Here is a 24,393-nt window from a genome sequence, read left to right as displayed (position 1 = left end):
CGCATCAGTCATCACTATAAGTAGGTACACCTGACCTGTAGCTAGTGCTAATGAAACGGCTAAAAACACATACCTAAGAAATGCCCAGAGCTTGAATCAAACAAATGTGTGTGCGCTGTACCTCTCCACGCCCTTACTGTATATTGCCTACTTGCGTCCGCTCCTGTTACACCCTTTAAGTCATAGGTAGTCGGAAGTGTCATTTGCAATTGGACAGGAATTTGATGCATTTGTGTTCACTGGAGTAAGGTCCGTCTCTGAGCAACCACAGAGCACTTTCACGCAAGATACGATACACAACTGGATTGAGTGCACACTCAATTTTAAAGCTACATTATCACTTAATTGCTTCATTTTACTCTCTTCCTCCTTTGCCTTTCCAGTGTGATTGCTCTGTTTCTGTAAGATAGAACCATTAAAACTTTTACGCTACTCAGTATTAAATGGCTATGGAGGGTTGTGTGAGTGGGACAACCAATCTCTGAGACTGTGGCTTCTGATTGGTCCTCTTACTCACCCCTACTAACCCAGTCACACAGCCTAAGATTTTGTCTGGAGCCATGTAGCCTTCTCCCTGGGACTCTGGGAAAAAGAAGGAGAAGTAAAACTAAAAGAGTTTGTTGTACACCGGCTTTCATTTTGCTAACTTACAATATTTCCCCACACCCTTTAGTTTTATAGCATCACCACTGTTAACATGTGCTCAGTAAATTTACCTCAGCTCCACGTTTTGGTGATTTAGGACATTTTAAAAGGCATTATACAGTCATGGCCAAAAGACAGGTGAGAATGTTGACGAGGACAAGGCTGGAGATCACTCCGTCATGCCGATGATGAGTTAGAATAATAGGCTGGAAGCTTTGAAAGGAGGGTGGTGCTTGAAATCATTGTTCTTCCTCTGTTAACCATGGTTAACTGCAAGGAAACACGTGCAGTCATCATTGCTTTGCACAAAAAGGGCTTTACAGGCAAGGATATCGGTGCTAGTAAGATTGCTCCTAAATTAACCATTTATTGGATTATCAAGAACTTTAAGGAGAGAGGTTCAATAGTTGTGAAGAAGGCTTCAGGGCGCCCAAGAACGTCCAGCAAGCGGCAGGACCGTCTCCTAAATTTTAGTCAGATGCGGGATCGGGGCACCACCAGTGCAGAGCTTGCTCAGGAATGGCAGCAAGCAGGTGTAAGTGCATCTGGACGCACAGTGAGGCAAAGACTTTTGGAGGAAGCCACTTCTCTCCAGGAAAAACATCAGGGACAGACTGATATTCTGCAAAAGGTACAGGGATTGGACTGCTGAGGACTGGGGTAAAGTCATTTTCTCTGATGAATCCCCTTTCAGATTGTTTAGGGCATCAGGAAAAACGCTTGTCTGGAGAAGGAAACGTGAGTGCTACCATCAGTCCTGTGTCATGCCAACAGTAAAGCATCCTGAGACCATTCATGTGTGGGGTAGCTTCTCAGCCAAGGGGAGTAGGCTCATTCACAATTTTTTCACAACATTTTTTCCCCCAGCACACTGCTATAGCCAGCAACAGATCTGCCATTTCTACTGTAGATAAAAATGCAAAAGTCTTTGTTGCACACATTTGCAAATGTATGTTTAAGCCATCCGCCACGCCAAGGCGATTTTGCTAATAGGATGGTCCTACTCTAAACAATGAGAGTCCCTATATTTGGGCCATACATATGTGTTTTTAAATTGAGAGCTAACTTACCAAAGAGGTAACCCAGAAGCCTCAAAATAGCAATCCAATGTCAGCACTCCCCCTCAGCTACTGACACCAACATGCCTCTCAGACAAATACAAAAGTGGAAGCTGCTCAAATCAATTTATAGGCCATAACAGGTGCTGAAAGGGTGGGGTTATCCTGCAAGGAACATACACACAACATTTTTTCCCCCAGCACACTGCTATATCTGTTGCTGGCTATAGCAGTGTGCTGGGGGAAAAATGTTGTGTGTATGTTCCTTGCAGGATAACCCCACCCTTTCAGCACCTGTTATGGCCTATAAATTGATTTGAGCAGCTTCCACTTTTGTATTTGTCTGAGAGGCATGTTGGTGTCAGTAGCTGAGGGGGAGTGCTGACATTGGATTGCTATTTGGAGGCTTCTGGGGTACCTCTTTGGTAAGTTAGCTCTCAATTTAAAAACACATATGTATGGCCCAAATATAGGGACTCTCATTGTTTAGAGTAGGACCATCCTATTAGCAAAAGCGCCTTGGCGTGGCGGATGGCTTAAACATACATTTGCAAATGTGTGCAACAAAGACTTTTGCATTTTTATCTACAGTAGAAATGGCAGATCTGTTGCTGGCTATAGCAGTGTGCTGGGGGAAAAAATGTTGTGTGTATGTTCCTTGCAGGATAACCCCACCCTTTCAGCACCTGTTATGGCCTATAAATTGATTTGAGCAGCTTCCACTTTTGTATTTGTCTGAGAGGCATGTTGGTGTCAGTAGCTGAGGGGGAGTGCTGACATTGGATTGCTATTTGGAGGCTTCTGGGGTACCTCTTTGGTAAGTTAGCTCTCAATTTAAAAACACATATGTATGGCCCAAATATAGGGACTCTCATTGTTTAGAGTAGGACCATCCTATTAGCAAAAGCGCCTTGGCGTGGCGGATGGCTTAAACATACATTTGCAAATGTGTGCAACAAAGACTTTTGCATTTTTATCTACAGTAGAAATGGCAGATCTGTTGCTGGCTATAGCAGTGTGCTGGGGGAAAAAATGTTGTGTGTATGTTCCTTGCAGGATAACCCCACCCTTTCAGCACCTGTTATGGCCTATAAATTGATTTGAGCAGCTTCCACTTTTGTATTTGTCTGAGAGGCATGTTGGTGTCAGTAGCTGAGGGGGAGTGCTGACATTGGATTGCTATTTGGAGGCTTCTGGGGTACCTCTTTGGTAAGTTAGCTCTCAATTTAAAAACACATATGTATGGCCCAAATATAGGGACTCTCATTGTTTAGAGTAGGACCATCCTATTAGCAAAAGCGCCTTGGCGTGGCGGATGGCTTAAACATACATTTGCAAATGTGTGCAACAAAGACTTTTGCATTTTTATCTACAGTAGAAATGGCAGATCTGTTGCTGGCTATAGTAGTGTGCTGGGGGAAAAAATGTTGTGTGTATGTTCCTTGCAGGATAACCCCACCCTTTCAGCACCTGTTATGGCCTATAAATTGATTTGAGCAGCTTCCACTTTTGTATCATTCACAATTTTGCCTAACAACACAGCCATGAATAAAGAATGGTACCTCCAAGTGCAACTTCTCCCAACCATCCAAGAACAATTTAGTGACTAACAATGTCTTTTTAAAGCAAAATGGAACACCTTGCCATAAGACAAAAGTGATAACTAAGTGGCTCAGGGATCAAAACATTGAAATTTTGGGTCTATGGCTAGGAAACTCCACAGCCCTTAATCCCATTGAGAACTTGTAGTCAATCTTCAAGAGACGGGTGAACAAGGGTGAACAAACAAAAACTCACATATTCTGACAAACTCCAAGCATTGATTAGGCAAGAATGGGCGGCCATAAGTCAGTATGTGGCCCAGAAGTTGATTGACAGCATGCCAGGGCGAATTGCACAGGTCTTCAAAAAGAAGGGTCAACACTGCAAATATTGACTCTTTGCAAAAACTCAATGTAATTGTTAATGAAAGCCTTTGACACTTATGAAATGCTTGTAATTTTACTTCAGTTTACCATAGCAAATCTGACAAAAAGGTCTAAAAACAAAGAAGCAGCAAACTTTGTGAAAACCAAAACTTGTGTCATCCTCAAAACTTTGGGCCATGACCTTAACTTGACTAGAAATGTATTATTCAGGGGCATTCCCATAATCAGCTGTAAGGGTTTTGTTTTTCATTTTGTTTTATCTTCAAAAGGATTAATAAACTGTTTTCCAAACGTTTTACAGAATAAATTGGTAGTGTCAAATTTGACCCTCTGACGTACAATTGTTAAACCTTTACTACTTATAATGATTTCTTCTAAAAGTACTGCTTTATCCAGCCTCATTGATGACGTTAACTAAGCATGACGATGAGGGGACTACGGGACTGTCATTATTACCAGTGTCACCTTTGTGAGTTTCAACATTTTTATTACATGGGGATTTGTGTGCATATAAATGCATGTACCTGCAACAAATATGTCTTGATGGTACAAAAGGCACCCCCACGGAAGTATAGGACAACCCCTGATTACCAAAACATTCTAAGCATGCATAAAAGTCCTTTGGAAGGCGAAAGAGGCTCTGAGGCAGCCTGCAAACCAGGGAACACCCACATAAATACACCCTCTGGACGCCTTGGTTCTCATTTAACTATTTTGTCCCACAAAACAAACTCTTGTATCTTCATTGAGGTGAATTTCACTCTGAACTTCCTGATCCATACAGCTCCTCCAATCAGAAGATGCTAAATTTTGCACCCTCTAATGATCATGCCTCCTTAATGTGGGGTGCGAGGTGGGAGTATGATGTCATAAAACAGCAAACACACTGGATGTGGGTGGGAGGGGCCATTTTTGCATGCTCATAAATAATCCTTAATGTCTCAAGGGGCAAGGGTCTTCAGGCCCACCTTCGCCACAAGGCTAGTGTGGGCCCCTTTATTCTGAGGTCGGCTAAGGATTCCCTCTGGGACTGGATTCTTAACTTCCTTCCATCCCTGAAGAGGTCCAACAATATTAGGGAGGATGGTGGCCAACAAAGGTCATACTCGCCAAAAGTTCCATCTCAACCAAGATCAAGAAAATTTCCTACAAAGTATTCTATCTGTGGTACTATACCCCGGCAAGGCTCAACAAAATGTTAATTACTGGAGCTACTGCGACCACAGGGGCACCATGGTTCCTATATGGTGGTCTTCCAATGTAATAACTCTATTTTGGGATAAAATGGAGCTGTATCCAAAGCCCATGCTCGACTACGTGTGATAGCTCCCACAAAGTAACTGACCAATCCACCACCCAGATCATTCCACAGAATAACGTGGGTAGGTAATCCATCCAACAGTCCCACATTCACCTCCCCCGAACCCTGGCCCCAATCCAAATGAACCCTGGCCACGGGGATAACTGTAATCTAGTCTCCCGCCATTGAAATTTTGATTTTCCGGTTCTTTAGCCATTGGTTAGGTGGGACTAAACTGGGCCGTATCAGAGTAATAGATGCCCCCAAGTCCCTGCAGTTCCTGACCATTTACTTTTACAGACTGCAGGTGTCCCTTCATATTTGCAGGGGTAGCCTCCCCGATTGCCGCTAATACCTCCACCTGATAGACTACTTCCTCTGCCTTTGGTGCATCAGGATCATAGTGTCGAAGTCAGCAAATTGGATAAAGTCATTTCAATTAAAGTCTAGCAAACTTGGTTGTCTTTGTCTGAAAAGATGCGTACGGTACGCTATGACGTACAAGGGCACGCTACGGCCTGAAAGGGCGTACGCATCCACTACACGTGGCAGCAACAGTAATCGGTCTTTTACCATACATTCGCACAAACACGCATACTTATAAAATAGTACACATTAATGGTAGTTGCAACACATAGTCAGTTATGTCGAAATATAGTAGTATTTATATTTCATATCAGAGTTACATGCATATTAGTGAAATACACGGAACGGGTTAAAGGAATAACATCATGAGTGGTATCATAATGAACCTTGTTACATATCCTACTGTTTGGTTCACTCTGCGAGGGAATCGCAGAGTGCATACGCAAGTTATGAATGATAGGGAATTATGAACTACTTAAGACTAAGGAATCCTGGCGGGAAGAGCAGAGCATACCCCCTGCAGAGATGACCCCCTCCTTTGGATTCCTTAGGATGAACCAGCCAATGATTGACGACCCCCTGGACATTCCTGAGACCCGGACCAATAGATGCACGCTATACCATCTTCATTATATTACTGTATTTGATTGTGTATATAAGCAGCAGCTTGTGATCCAGGGTGCAGACATCTTGTCCCCAGACTTCAGGATTGAACGACTGCACTGGATCCAGAGCGCCTGCGATAAGTAACGGCTGTATTTACTATTACTTCGCTTGAGCATATATATATTCTATTATTTGCGAATAAATCTCTGTGCTTTGGAAACACAACTCGAGGTTCGACAATCGTTATTGGTTAGCGATGATACGCACATAACAATAGTACCCCTCCCCACCATCAATTGATGTTCCTTGGCACAATGCAACTCGGGGCACAGCTGCTCTCAATCCAGAGAACGGTCTTCCTCCCTGTGGGAATTTTTTTGCATGTGTCCTTGTTGGCAAGTGTAGCACCTCCTAGGGTCGGATACTGCTGGACCACTGGGCGTGGGCGCACTAGAGTGCGTAGCAGGGGTACGTGGTGACATGGGACATTATGTAGCCGGTGGTGTATCTTGGTTGGATGGGGTCCTTCGAATAGTTGTCCATTCACCTCCGCTAGGTCCCATTGATTGGGGACGGTTTGCCAGGAATTCATCGGCTAATGCTGCGGTTTTCTCTGGGGTAGTGGGATTTCTGTCCACCACCCACTCTCTAATTTCTGGAGCCATTTTATTCATTAGCTGCTTCAATATAAAGATGTTTTTAATGTCCATTATGGTTGTGGCTTGCTTCCCTTCGAGCCACTGATTACTGTTTCTTTGCAATAAACTGCTAAATTCCGTATAAGAAGAGTCACTGCTTCTTGCCATGGTTCTGAACTTAGTGCGGTAGGATTCAGGGGTGACCACTTATCGAGCCAATAATACTTTCCGAATCTCCTGGTAGTCTCTTCCTTGCTCTGGCTGATTCCACAAAGCGTGGTACATAGTGATATCCCAATCGCAGCGTCTGTCTTCCTTCCAATACTGACACTGATGCCATTGCAGGTACCACGACCGGTCTACACAGCGCTGCTCCCAATACTGCTGCTGTCTCATGTGCGGCAGCTCCTGGTCCAAGTACATCCAACCAAATCTGCAGCTGTTCCATGTTGCCGACGGTTATTGCAGCTGCCTCGGTTGTCATCCCCTGGTTCCATTACTGGGTTCCCCTGATGGGTCCTGAACCACGTCCTCCTCTTCACCAGGGTTTTCTACATCCCACTGAGCCAATTTTTCGATTAGGGACCCCCTGGTATCCATTGAGTTGATCTCAATTTCTCTTGCCTGACAAAGTTCCTGCAGGATTACTTTCTTGGTGATTCTGTATGTTTGTGCTGCTGCCTCCATTCTGCTGTGCCTTTCCAATTCTGTGCTGGTCACTGAGTGATCCCACCGCTTGCCACCATATGTGAAAATATGTGATTCCCAGCTCAATTAGATACGGAAAAATAGAAGGATGATTTATTCTGCAGAACAAGATTAAATACAGCACGGCCCCTTAACAATAGCAGGTCCAACAAGTGAGTTAATCAGTCCAAATAAATCCAGTGAGATATGTTCCACAGCGCATCTCTGGCAGAGCATCACCTCTCGACTTAGTCCAGAAAAGCTTGGAAGGTTCATTCCAGGAAACTGAGGTTCCAGTCTTGGAATATGTGGTACAAATGAGGGATAGACTGCAGAGGTTGATGTCCATAAATTGGGGGTACAAGTTTGCAGGAAAATGGCAATAATGGCAGCGCCATTATTACAACCAGGGGGGCTCGAGAAAGAGAGTTAGAAGTTGGACAGAAAGTGATGGTGCTAGTACCTGCCAGAAAGCACAAGTTACAGGCGACCTGGACAGGGCCCTATACCAGTAGTGGACAGACAGGGCCGGGTCGATTACGTTAATGCACTAGTTCGAACCGGGAAGTGGGTGGGTACACATCACTTTAATAGGTTAAAGCAGTACGTCACCAGGGAAATAGGGGCCGTGGCAATATGCTGCTGACCTATGGACGACCCAGAGACTGACCCCATACCCAACAGTCTCGCAGCAACCAAAAAGGACCTAGGGGTGGAGGCGGTGCCCATAAGCCAGCAGTTAACAGGAGCCCAGACTCAACAGATGAACGAAGTATTGGAGATAGAGCGGCCTCAGTTCACCAGCAGGCCTGGGCGCACTCATCATGTTAACATCAGGGAGGCTCAGCCTATTCGGCAACCCATGTATCAATTGAGTCCGAGATGTTTGACATGACCAGTAGTCCCTGGGCGGCCTGTGTGGTGTTAGTGCCCAAGAAAGACCGGAGTACACTCTTCTGCGTGGATTATAGGAAACTGAACGAAGTGACGGTGACAAATACGTATCCCATACCCTGGGTAGATGATCTGTTAGACAGCTGGCTGCGGCTCACAATGTGTCCACGCTGGACCTTAGTAAAGGGTACTGGCAGATACCCGTTACCAGGGAGGCACAGGAATGGTCCGCATTCACCACTCCATTTGGACTATTTGAATTTACGGCCATGACCTTCGGAATGAAGAATGCCCCGGCCACTTTTCAGCGTACGGTAGACCGTTTGCTGACAGGGTGTGAGGAGTTTGCCCAGGAATACCTGGATGATATAGCTATATTTAGTGAGACCTGGGAGAACCACCTGCAACATGTGGCCCAAGTATTAGCCTGGATTAGCCAGACAGGGTTGACGATCAAACCAGACAAATGTCAGATTGGGATGGCAGAGGTGTTGTACCTCGAGCATAGGGTTGGTGGAGGAAATATTTGACCGGAGCCGGAAAAAATTGATGCCGTCCTGAATTGGCCTCATCCTACCAACCAAAAACAGGTACGCGCCTTCCTTTGGACGGCGGGGTACTATCACAGTTCCCTCCACAGCGAGCACTGTGATAAGACTATGGGATATATTTACTAATCTGCGGGTTTGAAAAAGTGGAGATGTTACCTATATCATCCAATCGGATTCTAGTTATCATTTGTTTAGTACATTCTACAAAATGCTAGCTAGAATCTGATTGGTTGCTTATAGGCCCCATCTCCACTTTTCAAACCCGCAGATTAGTAAATATACCCCATAGTCTTATCACAGTGCTCGCTGTGGAGGGAACTGTAGAAGTGGTGAGAAAAAGTCATAAATGGCCAACATACCCATCACACCACTACACATGCCATCAAACCTAACTAAATGCCACTTGCATGCCCATCAGATCCCTCCATATGCCCCTTACATCCACATCAACTGCTTTTGTTACCCTTTCTGTCTCCCATTTCACATTGTGCCCTCCATTATGCTGCTTTTGCTCCCCTTCATGTCTCCTGTTTCACACTGCTCCTTAACTTACCTTTCTAATGCCTTCTTTCTTCTGAATTCTTCTCCTCTGTCTCTACTCGTCGCCATCGTGGCTCCTCTCAGCGCTCTTCACAGAAAATGTTGGGCATGATGTCGCGCCCGACATTCATTACAAGTGCTGCAGGGAGGAGCCGAATTGCCGTCGCGAAGGAGATAAAAAAAAAATAATTAAAAAAACTTTTTTCTGGAACCCTTCCTATGGGAACCCCCGGGCAGTTGCCCAGCCTGCCCAAGCGGAAAGACGGCCCTGATATTACAATCCCTGCTAGCATAACTAGGGCTGTGCAATAGGTGCAGCCTCCCAGGGTGCAAATATTAAGGGGGCACAGTGAAATAATATTTGACATTAATTTGGTTACAATCGAATGTTTGGTGGGGGGGCGTCACATTTCCTTCTTGCCCCAGGAGCTAACATTTATTGCTACGGCTCTGTCTGCTACCTCTGTAACAATGATTTCTCTATTTACCCTGCAGTTAGTTGCATCCTATAATAAAGGTACTACCCTGCCCCACACATTAAAAAAGATAAAACGTGAGCATAAAGACAAAAAAACAACTTTTTGAACAGTGAAAAGTTGTGTCATGGGAAAATAAATAAGTCCCATAAAGGCTCCCAGCCTCAGTTACCTTAATAGAGCAAAGGCAAGCACATAAAAGGGAATACAGGATCTGGATTCTTGATAAGCTCCTTACTCAATAGAAGCATGAAATTGGGTATGTGTAAGATCACAAATAACCGGACACGAATAACAAAAACAGCATAAAGTAATTAATACACAGATGACCATTAACATTCAGCTATTATGGTGGATGTAATGTCTGTGCAGATAGCCGAGATTTGTAGCCTTCCAGTGAGTGACTCTGGCCGCCTGCTGGTGACTAGGAAGGGGCCGGCGGCTCTGACGTGCGGCTAAGCGGCCCCTCCCTCCGCCTCTCCCTGCCCTCCCCAATCCTCCTCCCGTGTAGGGATCTGAATGAGACCAGGGGGACCGGCCGCATATCTAACGCCCAGGAGGCCGAGGGGAGTGTGAGCAGCAGCGGCGGCGGCGGCTCGGAGCAGGTGAGCGGGGGGCCCTGCTAGGCCTCTGTTAGTGATGTCAGATAGCCGATAGGAGCGGCCTCGGCGGCACATTGCTGCCCTCCTGTGATTCACCCTCTACGGGGACTCTGTATCCAGGCAGTGGGGAGCCTGGGTGGGCGATTCCCGGGCTGAGATTTCATGGTTAGTTATGGCAGCTACTGGCCATGTGAGGACAGACAGGATGACTCCGGCCAGTCTGTGCACAGCTCTAATGACTGTATAGGCCGCCCCATAGGATTACAGCCAGAGCCGCCTGTAATAAGATGTGTGTGCCCAGGGCCTCTCTAGCCTGGCATTATGACTGGAATACACTTTAATGCAGTTACCCTGGTATCCTAATATGTTAACACCACCAGTGTCTGGGCACGGAGTGGTACACTGCACTAATACATGGCTCTGTACTTGTTGGTCCTTCCTGTGCCATGTCATGGCACTGTACTCATTAGGACCTCCTGGGTACTGCCCAGGTTGTGGTCTGTGCCCCCCTCAGACCACTTATGACTGAATAAGAAATGAGCTTTGTGCCCCAGGGGCTCACCTGGCATAGGGCTGCTCATGGAATGTGTTCCTGCAGCAGGATACTCTATAGTGACGCACAGTATGGAGACACAAGAATGCAACATTGCCAAACAATGCTGAAATAGACTACAAAGGACCCCTGTCCTTCTTGGTCATAAAATAGGCTTCATGTAAATAATTTGTGAAACATTTTTTTTTTTTTAGTTAAAGTGTGTTAGTATATTGTATGGTCACCTTTTGAGTTTTGTTTTAATCCAAGTGGCATTAAGATGTTGATGGTTTTTTTTTTGATAAATTTCCACAGATGTCTTAATTTTATAGACATGTCTCCTTAAACTGTAAAGCAAATTTAATTGCAGCTGGCATACAATTTAAATGTTTTTTTTAATTTTTATTTTTTAAACAAAACTAGGCGTCAAAAGCACAGCTTTACCCTCAGGGTGCAGGTCCTCAGCAGGCAATGGCTTTACAGCGTGCCCTGTTTCTGCACTGCAGCATATAGTGACATAGTTACCTGCTCAATCATGGAGACATAATAGGAGAGAGCTTTTGGTTCAGCAACTGCCGGCAATTTAACCGCTACCATGTTCTTGTTAAATCCTCTGAGAGTATGTTTGAGTAGAAAGCCGAAGTTCAAATGAAGCCTGAGTTACTGTGAAGTTTTTACTGTGCATATGTTATGTAAGGTTAGTGCTCTTTAGCTGGCGTGATGCCATCAGTAGCCAATATATCATTGTGGGTGATAAGCCATTATCATCATGATTTAATAAGGGAATAGGAAACCATAAGCTGGGTACAAACTACAGGTTCTTCACTTGATTATCCTGCCAATCACACGATAAATGACTGTTAGGTCCGATAATGCATTAGTGTCTACACTCTTACGATCATCTAATATATATAAGCCTAGCGGCGTGTGTTAGTCTGTGTGTGGGAAAAAAAAAACAAGCTGCAGTGCACCTGCTGGGCGGAGTTATACACTGACCTACTAAATTCTTAGCATCATCTAATATATAAAAGTAAAAGCCTAGCGGCGTGTGTGTGTGTGGAAAAAACTGGCCATTTATGACTTTTCATCCCCCCTTCCCCCCGTGGGAGGGGTAGTAAAGGCTAAATTTACGAGTTGAGGGCTCAAACTCATTTTCGTGAGGTAATTTTACCTCATGAACACACATTAAAAAGGGCGCTTGCGTCGGGAAGTAACGCTCTTCCACTGAGGAGGCCTGGGCTAGGCCCAAATGCATGACAAAAACCTTTTTAAGACCTTAAGTAGCTTGATTTGACTAGAATGCATGAGTATCATGCACAGGTTAACTTGTGTTTTATATTTACCAAAGCAAATCGTATTGTTTCATTTGATTTTATAACCGGACTATAAATCTCTATAAACAATGCAACCATGTTGGGGAAATATGGAAGTGTGTACGCACTCCCAACCAGCAGTGTAGGCAGATCTCCATAGAGTTTAGAGTCTCGATCTTTTCAGCAGATGGTTATGACAGATGAGCACAGAACTGAAGGTGAATTGTGTATTTGTGTACACATGAATGGCATGCTGATCAGGACTTTGGTAAACCCGTTAACGATATCGCATTGGGAGAACATTTCTGTAGTGTGTACCCAGCTTTGGGCAGCCAGCTGGAGCACTGAAGGTTACCAGACCCAGATAATGTTTGCACTGTAAATTGTGACTGTGATTTGTAAGGTTGGGAAGGAAGGGCACGGTCATAATTGCATCACAATCCTACTTCCTGTAAGGTTTTCAGTTGCTCCTGTCCTTAGTTATTTTTACGATCTCTTTCTTAAGATGATGGTACTTTTCAATGTTGAAAATAGACTTTTAAGTGCCTGTTAGATTCATTATGATGTGATTTATAGGTGAATGAGAAGCTTCCAGGTACAAATAAATATATAAAAGGAACATTTCTTTCAGCTTTCCAACCATGGGTTTGTGAGGGTCACGTAAGCGCTGACAGCCAAGTAATCTCTATACATAGCTTCTTTCTTTGTGGAAACTTTTTTATTATGTTTTATGACAATGATAATGAACATCTAATTGGCCCTCTCATTGTTTATGGATGATTTTAATATATGTCTGCAGGGGAAATAAATGTGGAATTTGGAAAGGTTATAAATATACATATTACATGGAATGCTATAGATATTATATGAAAGGCTTATTCTCTATCAGTAAACTATAGTTTAAAATCCTATTTATTTGTAAATAGCATATTGTTCCAGTTTACTCTTTTACATAACCAAATTGTCCACATATATGCATTTAGGGATTACTATGTATGTTTACGTGGCTTATCTATAATATAAATGTCTAGTGGCGTGTGTTAGTCTCTGTGTGTGTGAAAAAAATAAAACCAATCTGCAGTGCCACCTGCTGGGCGGAGTTATACACTGACCTACTAAATTCTTAGTGTGTGTGTGGAAAAAAAAATCAGAAAGGGCTGAAATTTGGTATACTAAGATGTTTTTAATTTGTTAATTTAATTTGTTAATTGTTAAAAGTGTTTATAAAGGTTTTAAAAAAATATATATTTATATTTCTTGAAGGAGAAGTGACAGTTGGGAGTGGTTGGTGGTTGCCAGGGGTGACAGTGGGGAGTGGTTGGTGGTTGCCGGGGGTGACAGAGCGAGAGGAGTGTGATACTCAGGACCGCTGAGAGAGATCCATGTGTCTGGATAGACATCTGGATAGATGTGGCGATAAAAATGAAGGATGAGGTGGTGACATGTGGACAAAACCACGTTAAAAAAGGGCGCTTACGTCGGGAAGTAACGCTCTTCCCCTGAGGAGGCCTGGGCTATGGCCCAAATGCATGACAAGAACCTTTTTAACACCTTAAGTAGCTTGATTTGACTAGAATGCATGAGTATCATGCACGGGTTAACTTGTTAAATTATAAGATCCCATCAGACATTTTTTGCCCACTCACTACTTTGTTATATGATCATGTCAGTAAATGTGCCAAACTCTATTTATGTTCAATTGCAGTACACCAAGGCTCACAGGCTTAGCAACAACACAGAAGCCAGATGAGTTACCCTTCAGTAAGATTAAATATAATTTAATGCCCCCCTCACTAATTATAAGAATATTAGATATCACAGAGGAAATCCATGGCCACATAAATGCACAAACTCAAGGGGAATGTCTCGTGCCCTAAGTAATCTATGGTAGAATTTAGGTCATTTAAATAATGCACAAGTTTTAAGAAAAAAGAAAAAAAATACACACAAATAATAAAATAGCCCACTGTCCGTCACAGCCTGCCGCCGGCAGACATAGAGGTGAATTTTCGAAACTCTTGCAAGATTTTGCGCTCTGTATTTGGTCACAATATTTTGCATGTTTGCCAGTGATATTTGATCATAAGTGTTCATAGGCCTACTGACATAGCACCACACAGCAGAATGAACTGACCCAGGTCTATACATAAACCTAAATTCTGTGAAATGCAAATTTACAAATACAGTTTGGAATGGCCAAGCAAAATTAGAGCTTGAATAATCTATTCACGGAACTTAGTACAACTATGAAGCAGCCTGTTCCGACCTGTGACATCATCCGTGTGACCTTAGGCTCATCTCTATACAAATGTTTTTACATAGAACATAAATTGTTTGTCTATAAACTTTTTTTCATTTCAATTTAATACAACATTGAAGAAGTTTGTTTGGTAATATTTTATTTTAAAGCCTCTGAATGAACTGAATTACTTATTACCACTCCTCTATTTTTCCCCCCACTGATAATGACATTATGGTAAAATGTCAGATTCCTTTTAAAGTTACAGCCACCTGTACAAGTTTCTAAGTTTTGAAAGTTAAATTATTATAGAAAGTAAGTCTTTTATTCCTTTGTGTGGTTCCTAGGGTGTCAATCAGATATTTGTTTTGATCACTGTTTTCACATTTAACACAAAATTCAGGAGAAGCATGATCTTGTGGGTATATTTTCTGGCAGATTGCGGAGTCTTCAAGGATTTTTCACTGTTATGGATAATTTCACAAGTTCCTTCAGAGCACATGGCATTTAGTCATGTGCTTACTGGAATCATCTCAATATCAGTTGTAGTTTTGCTTTCCCAGAATGTCAGTAGTAGGCTGGGTACACACTTCAGGTTTTTCAGCCGAATATCGGGCCATTCACACAATAAATGACTATTCAGCCCGATATCGCATTAGTGTGTACGCTCCACCGATGAACGATTATCGTTCCGAAGCACATTGATTCATTTTATTTGATTTTTAAAGCAAACTAAAAATCTCGCTCAAAGATGGAACGATGTTGTTCCAATTCTGCAGTGTGTGTGTATGTGTATACTCACGTCCGGCAGTGTCCATAGATCTCTATGGAGTGTCCAGAGTCACAGATCTTTTCAGCTGATAGCTATGATAGATGAAGAGCACAGATCTGAAGGTAAATCTTGTAAAACGTGTTTAGTGTGTGCACATGAATCAATATGCTGATCGGGACTTTTTTTTTCCAGTTGTTGGCAAAATCGGTAACAATATCGCATCGGGAGAAAAATTCTGTACGGTCATTACTGTAGTTTCAACGCCGGCTTTTTGCTTGCAGCTCCCTGAGCTTTGAGCAGAAAGCTGGGTTAAATTTACCGTAATAACGGTAAAAGGTTTAGCGCTGCGCTACTTCTGGGGGAATTGAATTCAATTGTTAGCGAGAACCGCTAAAATCCCGCGCTCGAAAAATATATAATATTGCGTGTAAATACCGTTAATACGGTAATTTACTCGCTGGATTTCAGCTGCGAGCTGAAATCCAGTGAGATATTACCGTATTAACGGTAATATTTTTTGAGCGCGGGATTTTAGCGGTTCTGGCTAACAATTTAATACCCCCCTAAGAGTATTATTTATGCCTCGGCTAGTGATACAAAGTTAAACTTATTTTCTACTTTCAGACATAACTATTACTGTCCAATGATATGTTGTTTGTTTGAGGGATTAGAAGAATAGGTTATGTGGAATGTAGCCAATACATTCTTTTTTTTTTTTTTAATATTTTATTTTTTGCAAGGGTCAATAGTACATGTCAATCAATGACGCAATGTGTTACAAACGGTGTATTAATATACAGGTAATAAAAACAAACGGCGTCCGTAGCCACTACAATTTATGTAGCCTATAATATGTCAAACATCAATTCAGTAGTTGGCAGACGTTTATGAGAGGCAATGTGATAAAGTCCTTTTTTATTTTCTTGCGTTCCAAGTACGTTATGGGGACATACCGTACATACACAGGGATGTTGAACTTTGTACTGCTGTGTTTCTGTGAGTGCGCTCTACGTTGTTTTTATTGCTTTCAGTAGATTTTTTTTATTTTTTTTTTGGAACAGATTGACCCTGTATGTGGATTTATTCAGCTAGTTTTATAACAGTACTTTTCTGAAAGTTTTAAATGGTGAGGATCATAAAGCACCCAGAACCCCATACAGCCCTCAAGTAGGTCTCTTGGCCTAATTGAGAAATTGTACTGCTTTCTGATCCTATCTTAGTACAAAATACTATGACGATCCATTCACCCAGCCTGTAGAACAGGGTTATCTTGAAGACCCTGTAAAATATTGTATTTACCACTTGTTAGAGCTATGGCCCTGAGTCATTAAGGAAAGTAAGGCAAAACAAAGGGAGTACATGCCTGGGACAAAGCATGTTACAATGCAAGGGGTGAAAGCTAGTTTATTATTTTGCACACACGTTAAATACTTGCTGTTTGTTCATGTAGCACACAAATACTTGATAGCTCTATTTTTACACTGAAATTTAAAGTTGATCTATGATATGCCTTTACCCCAACTTTAAATCTGTCCCCACATTTTAAATTTACCTCCCCCCTCCAATGCAATATGGTTTTGCCCAGGTGCAAAGTTATACTCTTTTTATGCTTTGCTCTCCTTAATGACTCAGGCCCTATATATTTAGTTTTGTGTCTAAGATTATCTAACCCTCTTGCATCTTTTTGCCACTCCCAGGTGTGGCACACCTAGAGGTTAGTCTCCTGCGTTCTGTCTGCTGGGTCTAAAGTACAGCAGATAATAGATTACCTGTTGTTCTTGTTTTATTTTCTGTTCTGCTTTCCTGCCATTCTCTGCAGTGTTAAGTTAAAACGCATGTATATCATTTTGTTTTTACTAGAAAGGCGAATATTGATTTAGTGCTTGTTGGTGTGAGCAAGCTTCTCCGTTGGGATTTTTAGAGTAATGTCTCAAAAGGACTGGGCATATTATAGTTACAGTGATGGCTAACCTGTGACACTCCAGATGTTGTGAAACTACAAGCCCCAGCATGCTTTGCCAGTAGATAACTAGCTGATAGCTGGCAGAGCATGCTGGGACTTGTAGTTTCACAACACCTGGAGTGTCACAGGTTAGCCATCACTGTTATAGTATAATGCAGTGGTTCCCAAACTGGTGTGCCTAGGCTCCCTGGGGTGCCTTGGAGATCTCACAAGGGTGCCTCGGCCAGGGCCAGTGGTAAGCAAGGCGGGGACTACTTGGTAATTATTTTGGCTTAGGGGTGCCTTGAAAAAGATTTGGAGACCCTAAGGGCGCCTTGAACTGAAAAGGTTTGGAATCCACTGGTATAATGAATATAGGGAAAGTATGCATGTTGCAAGGATCTAAAAATGTAAAGTTTTTAAAGGGAAATTATTGAGAAAAATGAGTGTTTCGTAACTTTCATTACTCCGTCAGACTTTAGTACTGTTCGAGAGAGCCTCTGTTCAGTTATTGATTGGTAGGCAGCAGTTCTACTTGTCCTTGATAATCTTATCACTGAGTGGCACTGTTTTATTGCCTTCTTCGGATGTTACTCTGTTATCTCTGTTATTATGAGAACTTTCACATACATTAGTAGATATGCAGTATACTCTGTGCAGAGCAACGCCTCTATTTTTTTTATTGGTCTCCTTAAAAAAAAATTCCAGGAAAAACCTGTTTGAGTACTGGGTATAACTAGAGGATGTTCCTCACAACAGTCTAGCAGCATGATATAAAGTGAGCCAGCTACAGCTTGATAGAATTCACAAAGTCAGTATCTATGTCTGCGAGGAGTGAAATAGACACGGACCGCATTGAGGCAGCGTGTACAGTGAACACATGTCAAACCTATAAATGTTATACCTCAGGCTGCTTCTACACATGCATCACTGAACATGCCTAGTTCTCTAGATACCTTTATTGTAAGTCCTGTAAATGTTGGCTCACATATGTACATAGAGCACAGCACGGTGGCTTAGTGGTTAGCACTTCTGCCTCACAGCACTGGGGTCACGAGTTCAATTCCCAACCATGGCCTTATCTGTGTGGAGTTTGTATGTTCACCCTGTGTTTGCGTGGGTTTCCTCCGGGTGCTCTGGTTTCTTCCCACACTCCAAAAACTTACTAGTAGGGTAATTGGCTGCTATCAAAATTGACCCTAGTCGCTGTGTGTGTGTGTGTGTGTGTGTGTTAGAAAATTTAGACTGTAAGCTCCAATGGGGCAGGGACTGATGTGAATGAGCTCTCTGTACAGCGCTGCAGAATCAGTGGCGCTATATAAATAAATGGTGATGATGATATACGTGACCGAGATTTTCTTCTTTGCAGTGGTTTTGAAGCCACTGTGTTGAGCCTGAGAAATGCCACTAGTTGTCTTGTAATCAGTGTTCTGAAACTAAAAAGGCAAATTAATGTTCACCTCTGTGTAGTTCCACTAGCATGCATAGCACTAGGTCCCACCTGGCTGTACTGCTTCTGCTCACTCCAGGTCAGCCGAAGATTTGGGATAACTGACATCGTTATCGGTCAATTAGTGGTAATCTAGTTGCGAAAAGTGACAAGTCAATGAGACTGACCATAGCCGGTAACCGGTAAAAAGCTCACATGGAAAAAACCCACAGGAAAATTGCTCACGGATAAAACCCCACTGACATAAATGCCCACAAGAAAATTGCTCACACAGAAAAATGCCCACATGGAAAAGAACCATTTTTATTTAGCAATGATTTAATATACTTGTATAGTAATATTAAATTACTATATGTGGTTATTTCTCTGTGTGAGCATTTTTCTTGTGGGCATTTATGTCAGTGGGGTTTTATCCGTGAGCAATTTTCTTGTGGGGGTTTGTTTCATGTGATCTTTTGTCAAAGAACCCTGGCCAAATTGCTTACCTCATTTATTCCAACAATAGTCACTGAAGCAATATTTTCTAAGCACACAATAGAGATTGGCTATATCTTTCTATAAAGCAAAATCTCACCCTTATCTATATATAGTGATTTTTTTTGGAACATGGATTTAGAATGTCTTATGCTATCATGCCAGATATTGCTATATTGCTTTTCAAGTGACTAGTGAAGGATTAAGTTAGTTTCTCACAATTTTGGTCAAGTCAGATGCATTCCATGCTTTATTGACCGCTAGAATCTCTCATGGGTGGTTGTGTGGGGGGGAGGGCGTGCGGTTTGGTTCTTGCATAAGTAAAAATGTTTAAATTGAAATTATTTTTCTAAAGTGTTTTAAAAACATGATGCCCCTACACTCTGCAGAAAATCTTTCTTGAGCTAACCATAATGTAACCACATTCCGGCGAATAATATATGGCTTCTTCTTTTTACTAAAAATATATAGAAAAATGAAAATCCTTCCACTGCAGAATATATTTTCCTTTTAATATCAACATTAGTCATCTATGTGGCATAAACAGCCGTTTAATAGAGTAGGGAAAATTATGGTCAACGTTTTCTTGGAGGGATAATAAGTGTTCCGCTCAGAGAAATACTGACCAATTCACCGCATGTTATTCTAGCCTGAAGGTTTTTGTATATGCAAATGTTGTTGCACATATTACTTTACTGTATTACGTCTCTCTAACGTATCTCTAGCTTTATTTGTTTATATAAACCCACTGGTGAAGCAGTTTCAAACTGTGCATGTTGATTCCATTGTCTTTCTGTTTAGTTCTGTATGTAACAAAACGTGTCGACCCTGAAACCACAAGTGTGAAGTTATTGTATAGTTATTTTTTCTCTGCCAGAGTGTAGACAGTTTGTTTGACTTTGGATACTGTGGTAAATTTGCACAGTCTGAGGCATGCAGTGAATGTTGTTTAACATTGAAATCAAATGTTTAAAAGGAGACATTCAGAAGGAACTTCAAAACATTGATGTGTTACACTAACTGGAAATGATTCTGTCTCCTTGCTAGATGGACCGGTATTGTTACTTCACCCCTTGTTTAAAATATTTTAAATTCGTGTTCTTAACTTAATGTTCCTGACAATCTGTTTCCAACCATTATTTTTGGTAATGTTACCAGAAAGAAGTAGCTTTTGTTCTTGCAGCAGAGTGGCTGTGATTGTGAACTAATCTCATTTATGTCCTAACTTCATACTGTTCAAAATAACCCTGCGCACACAGCAGTGGTTATTCTCTAACCTGCCCAATCAGATTTTGGCTGTATAGGATGGGGCGTAAGATTAATAGTCGGCCAAGTTGGATGAGAACCAGTAAAATGGGCAGATCAAATCTGCATGTGTGGGACCTTTATAAATTATATACATGAGTGTCATTTCTGTAGTGTTTTATTGTGACTTCACTGTTTGTGTTGCTTTGTGGTTTGTATTTGCTGAAGAGCAAATAGTTTTCCAGGCATTTGTGGGTTCTCTTGTAAACCAAGCAGCTACACAAACAATGATGCCTTTCCTCCAACTTGCAACATGATTTAAATTAAATTGATTTAAATTATTAGCCTCATTTAATATAGTAATATCCTCCACTAACCTCACATTACATTAATATCCACCTATTACAATAGAGACCCTATGATAAATAGCTCCCACCAGTCACTGCATTATTACATTAATAGCCACCACTAGCCACTGTTTGTTTATAGCTTCCACCAGCTGCTATGTCACGTTAATAGCCACCAGTACCACGCTTAACAGATCTGCAGAGCTTGAATTCTGTTGGAGGCAAACTCCTCTGTCTGCTTTCTGCACATGTGAGGAGGTGACGTCCCACGTGTGCTGAATGTTGGGAGGGAGCTATCACATATTCCTAATTTCATGTGTTTTAATTACCCATTTTACTGCTCCTTTTCCAGAGGTTAAGGCTAAAGCTGGGTACACACTACAGAAATTTCCACCAACTTTTTATGCCGAGCGATTTTACATGCGATCGATGGTCCGATCGCTCGGTCCATGGACTGCATACACACTAGCCTTGTTTAGAACGATAAAGGGAAGAGCGGACGTCCCTTTAGCGACTTTTTACAGCCATGTTGTCGTGAGCAATGATTGTAATTTTGTACTCACTGTTGTGGATCGGTCTGAAGTTTATACACACTACACAACGGAAACGAGATTGGAACGAAAATATTAAACGGTACGACCAACCAAATGAGGTGACAATCGTCCATTTGGGCAGACTTTCGACCATCGTGTCACTGCACACACTGACCCGACTTTTGAACGAGCGGTCGTATGTCGGCTGATTGAGCCGATTATTGGACGAAAACCGTGTAGTGTGTACCCAGCTTTAGTGGGAACAGTGTCTTGAGCGAGTGTTACACTTAATTTAAATGTAAACGATGGTAAGTAGCCACAATTACATTAGAAGCCATGGGATAGATTGCTTTCTATGGCAGACACTCCTGCTCGTTTAACTAAACTTAAACGCACTGAAAAGTCTCCAGTTTTTAAATACTTTTTTTTTTTGAATGGTGCCTGGAATGTTGTTGAGTCATCTGTAACCTTCACTGTAAAGACATTCTTCATTACAGCTAAACACACGTGGAATGCGAACGCACTGCAGAGGGTGTGGGGAGGGAAACTCTTGGAAATAAATGGAGAGGCGTAGCTTGCTTGGAAGGTATTTGCAGGGAAGGGCTAGACAGGCAGCAACCTGCTTCAGAGCAAAATGGTTAACCTACTTTATTATAATTGTTTCATCACATTATCACTGGTGGATAAAGCTGATACCTTGTTACATAACACAAAAATCAGAATATAATTGTTGCAGAAATGACTTTGTATTACTAGATGGCTGATCCATATTGATGCATGTTAAAGAGCTTGCGTAGAACACTCTGATCCGACTGCACCTTTACAGTCCGTCCTGATCGTCATCTGATAAATTCTGGCAAGAGTTTGACTGCAATCGGCAGTCTTTGGGTCAATGCACGCTGTAAATTGCTAATTCATTCTAAAATGGCATAATTGGGCATCATAATCAAACTGTGTATTGACAACTCTTCACTAAAAAGGAAAATGTTATTTCTATAAAATTTCCCATCAGCTTTTTCTGACTAGCAGAAGACCTGTTCATTTGTATCAAAGTGGATTGTACCTTCTGCCCTATATAATGAGAGAGAAGAATGAAAAGTTTTTTTCTGTGTCTCTTAAAAATTATGTAAAACAAAATTATCTGTCAATTCCCTTCCATTCACAATCATCATTTCAGATGATATGCTTGCCCCCAAATGGTTGAATGGTGAAAAGTTTAAGGGCACATTCAGATGGCATTTGTCCTCCCTTTGTGACGTACTGTAATATACACAGGATTTTGGGTACGTTTCCATAGAAGACAATTATTCTTGTTGCACAGGATAAGCTGCGGTCACCAAGACCAGTGTCTCTTATATCTGCTTGTTATCCAGTAACCTGTTGCACGATGATTGGATTGACCAGCATCCTACATGTTTGCATGTTCTAAATCCAGCTTAACACTGCTAATTATAGCAAACCATTCCTATATGCCAGAATGGATGCAGTGCTTGAGCTATAATGGTATACAGTGTTCTGTTACCATGCACGTGGTGAAGTTGTATTACATAAATTGTCAAATAATGCCACATCATTTGTGTGTGTGTGTGTATATATATAATATAATATATTCTACAGTCTTTCTCTCCCCTGTCCTCTAGATGCATGTTACAAATATCTATGTTTGAGATGGGGGAAGGACTGTACAGTCATGGCCAAAAGTTTTGAGAATGACATAAGTATTAGTGTTCACAAAGTTTGCTGCTTCAGTGTTTAGACCTTATTGTCAGATGTTGCTATGGTATACTGAAGTAAAATTACAAGCATTTCATAAGTGTCAGAGGCTTTTATTGACAATTGCATTAAGCTTATGCAAAGAGTCAATATTTGCAGTGTTGACCCTTCTTTTGAAGACCTCTACAATTCGCCCTGGCACGCTGTCGAATCAACTTCTGGGCCACATACTGACAGATGGCCGCCCATTCTTGTCTAATCAATGCTTGAAGTTTGTCAGAATTTGTGGGTTTTTGTTTGTCCACCCGCCTCTTGAGGATTGACCACAAGTTCTCAATAGTAGTAATTTCTGGGGAGTTTCCTGGCCATGGACCCAAAATTTTGATGTTTTGATCCCTGAGCCTCTTAGTTATCACTTTTGCCTTATGGCAAGGTGCTGCATCATGCTGGAAATAGCATTCGTTCGTCACCAAACTGTTCTTGGATGGTTGGGAGAAGTTGCTCTTGGAGGATGTTTTGGTACTATTCTTTATTCATGGCTGTGTTTTAGGCAAAATTATCTGATTTTTCTTAGCTATTCTCCTATAAATCATTTCCTTCTTTTCAAAAGTCGTGTGAGAAAATCACCTCTGGTTGACAAACAAAAATGTCTGACAGACATGGTCGGTTTGGCTGCACAACATGTCATGTGATGGCAAAGAGTGGTGGAGGAGGAGGATGTTGTAGTGTAGACAGAGTTCAGAGGGGTGTTCCAAAGCCTCTCTGCTTACTACATCTTGTGCGATGTGACTGTGGTTGCCATGGTAGTCCAGTATGAAAAATTATTAAGACTAGGCTGAAGAAGAAAACAAGGGGAAATGTTAAATACCTTTTATAGCCCGATTTATTAAAAAAAATGGTGTTTCTCTTTTAAAGATTAAATCTATGACTATATCGTTTAGGTATAATTGTTATGTTACATATTTGTAAAAATGCACCTATTATGTGCGCTCAGTGTACCACAATTCACCCTCTGGGAATCCTAAAAGAACGGATGAATTAATTAAATTTTACTTTTTGGAAATCTTCCCATGCTCCAGGTTACGACAGCAAACCGTTAAATGTGTTCTTAATTTGTCCTGTAGTTTATTTCTATATTTTTAGTTTTTTTTTTAAGTCCCCTGAAAATACTATAGAATCTGGTGTATTCAATTCTTCTTTATTGAAGACTCCTCAGGTAGCGGTAAAGTACTGTCCTGGCTGGGGCCTTCCATGTAATATAGTGCTCTTACTAGCGTCCAGTCTTGTAGAAGGTGTTTTCTGCATATTAGTAAACTCCTGGTCACACATTATACCATGTAACTTTCAGTCAGTAGAAACTGTTGAGGGAAGTGTTGATAAAACAAACAAAGAAAGGAATATGATGAGTACTTCAGCTCTTACTTTAAAACCTAGATTTACAACATGATGCCATATGTGTGATGTATGGGGAGCATGCTGGCACAGTGGTTTAGTATCGCTACCTCACATCACTGGGGCCATGAGTTTGACTCGTGACCAGGG

The 24,393-nt window shown here is 41.8% G+C and overlaps 1 protein-coding gene across 15 annotated transcripts in view; it reads left to right on the top strand.

Annotated features, from left to right (window-relative positions):
- The first annotated feature begins 10,187 nt into the window (after positions 1 to 10,187).
- KTN1 (kinectin 1) overlaps positions 10,188 to 24,393 on the top strand; it is a 105,688-nt gene continuing 91,482 nt past the window's right edge. For 11 of the 15 annotated variants that reach the window (XM_075192714.1, XM_075192713.1, XM_075192708.1 and 8 more), the window contains exon 1: positions 10,188 to 10,294. The gene's annotated coding sequence lies outside the window, so the exon portion shown is untranslated. The remainder of the gene's footprint in view (positions 10,295 to 24,393) is intronic. The other 4 variants (XM_075192712.1, XM_075192707.1, XM_075192718.1 and 1 more) reach the window with 1 other exon arrangement.

The sequence above is a fragment of the Mixophyes fleayi genome, chromosome 12, assembly GCF_038048845.1.
Source record: "Mixophyes fleayi isolate aMixFle1 chromosome 12, aMixFle1.hap1, whole genome shotgun sequence".
NCBI classification, from domain to species: Eukaryota; Metazoa; Chordata; class Amphibia; order Anura; family Limnodynastidae; genus Mixophyes; species Mixophyes fleayi.
The sequence above is the reverse complement of the archived record's forward strand: the minus strand, read 5'-3'. Positions and strand labels throughout refer to the sequence as shown.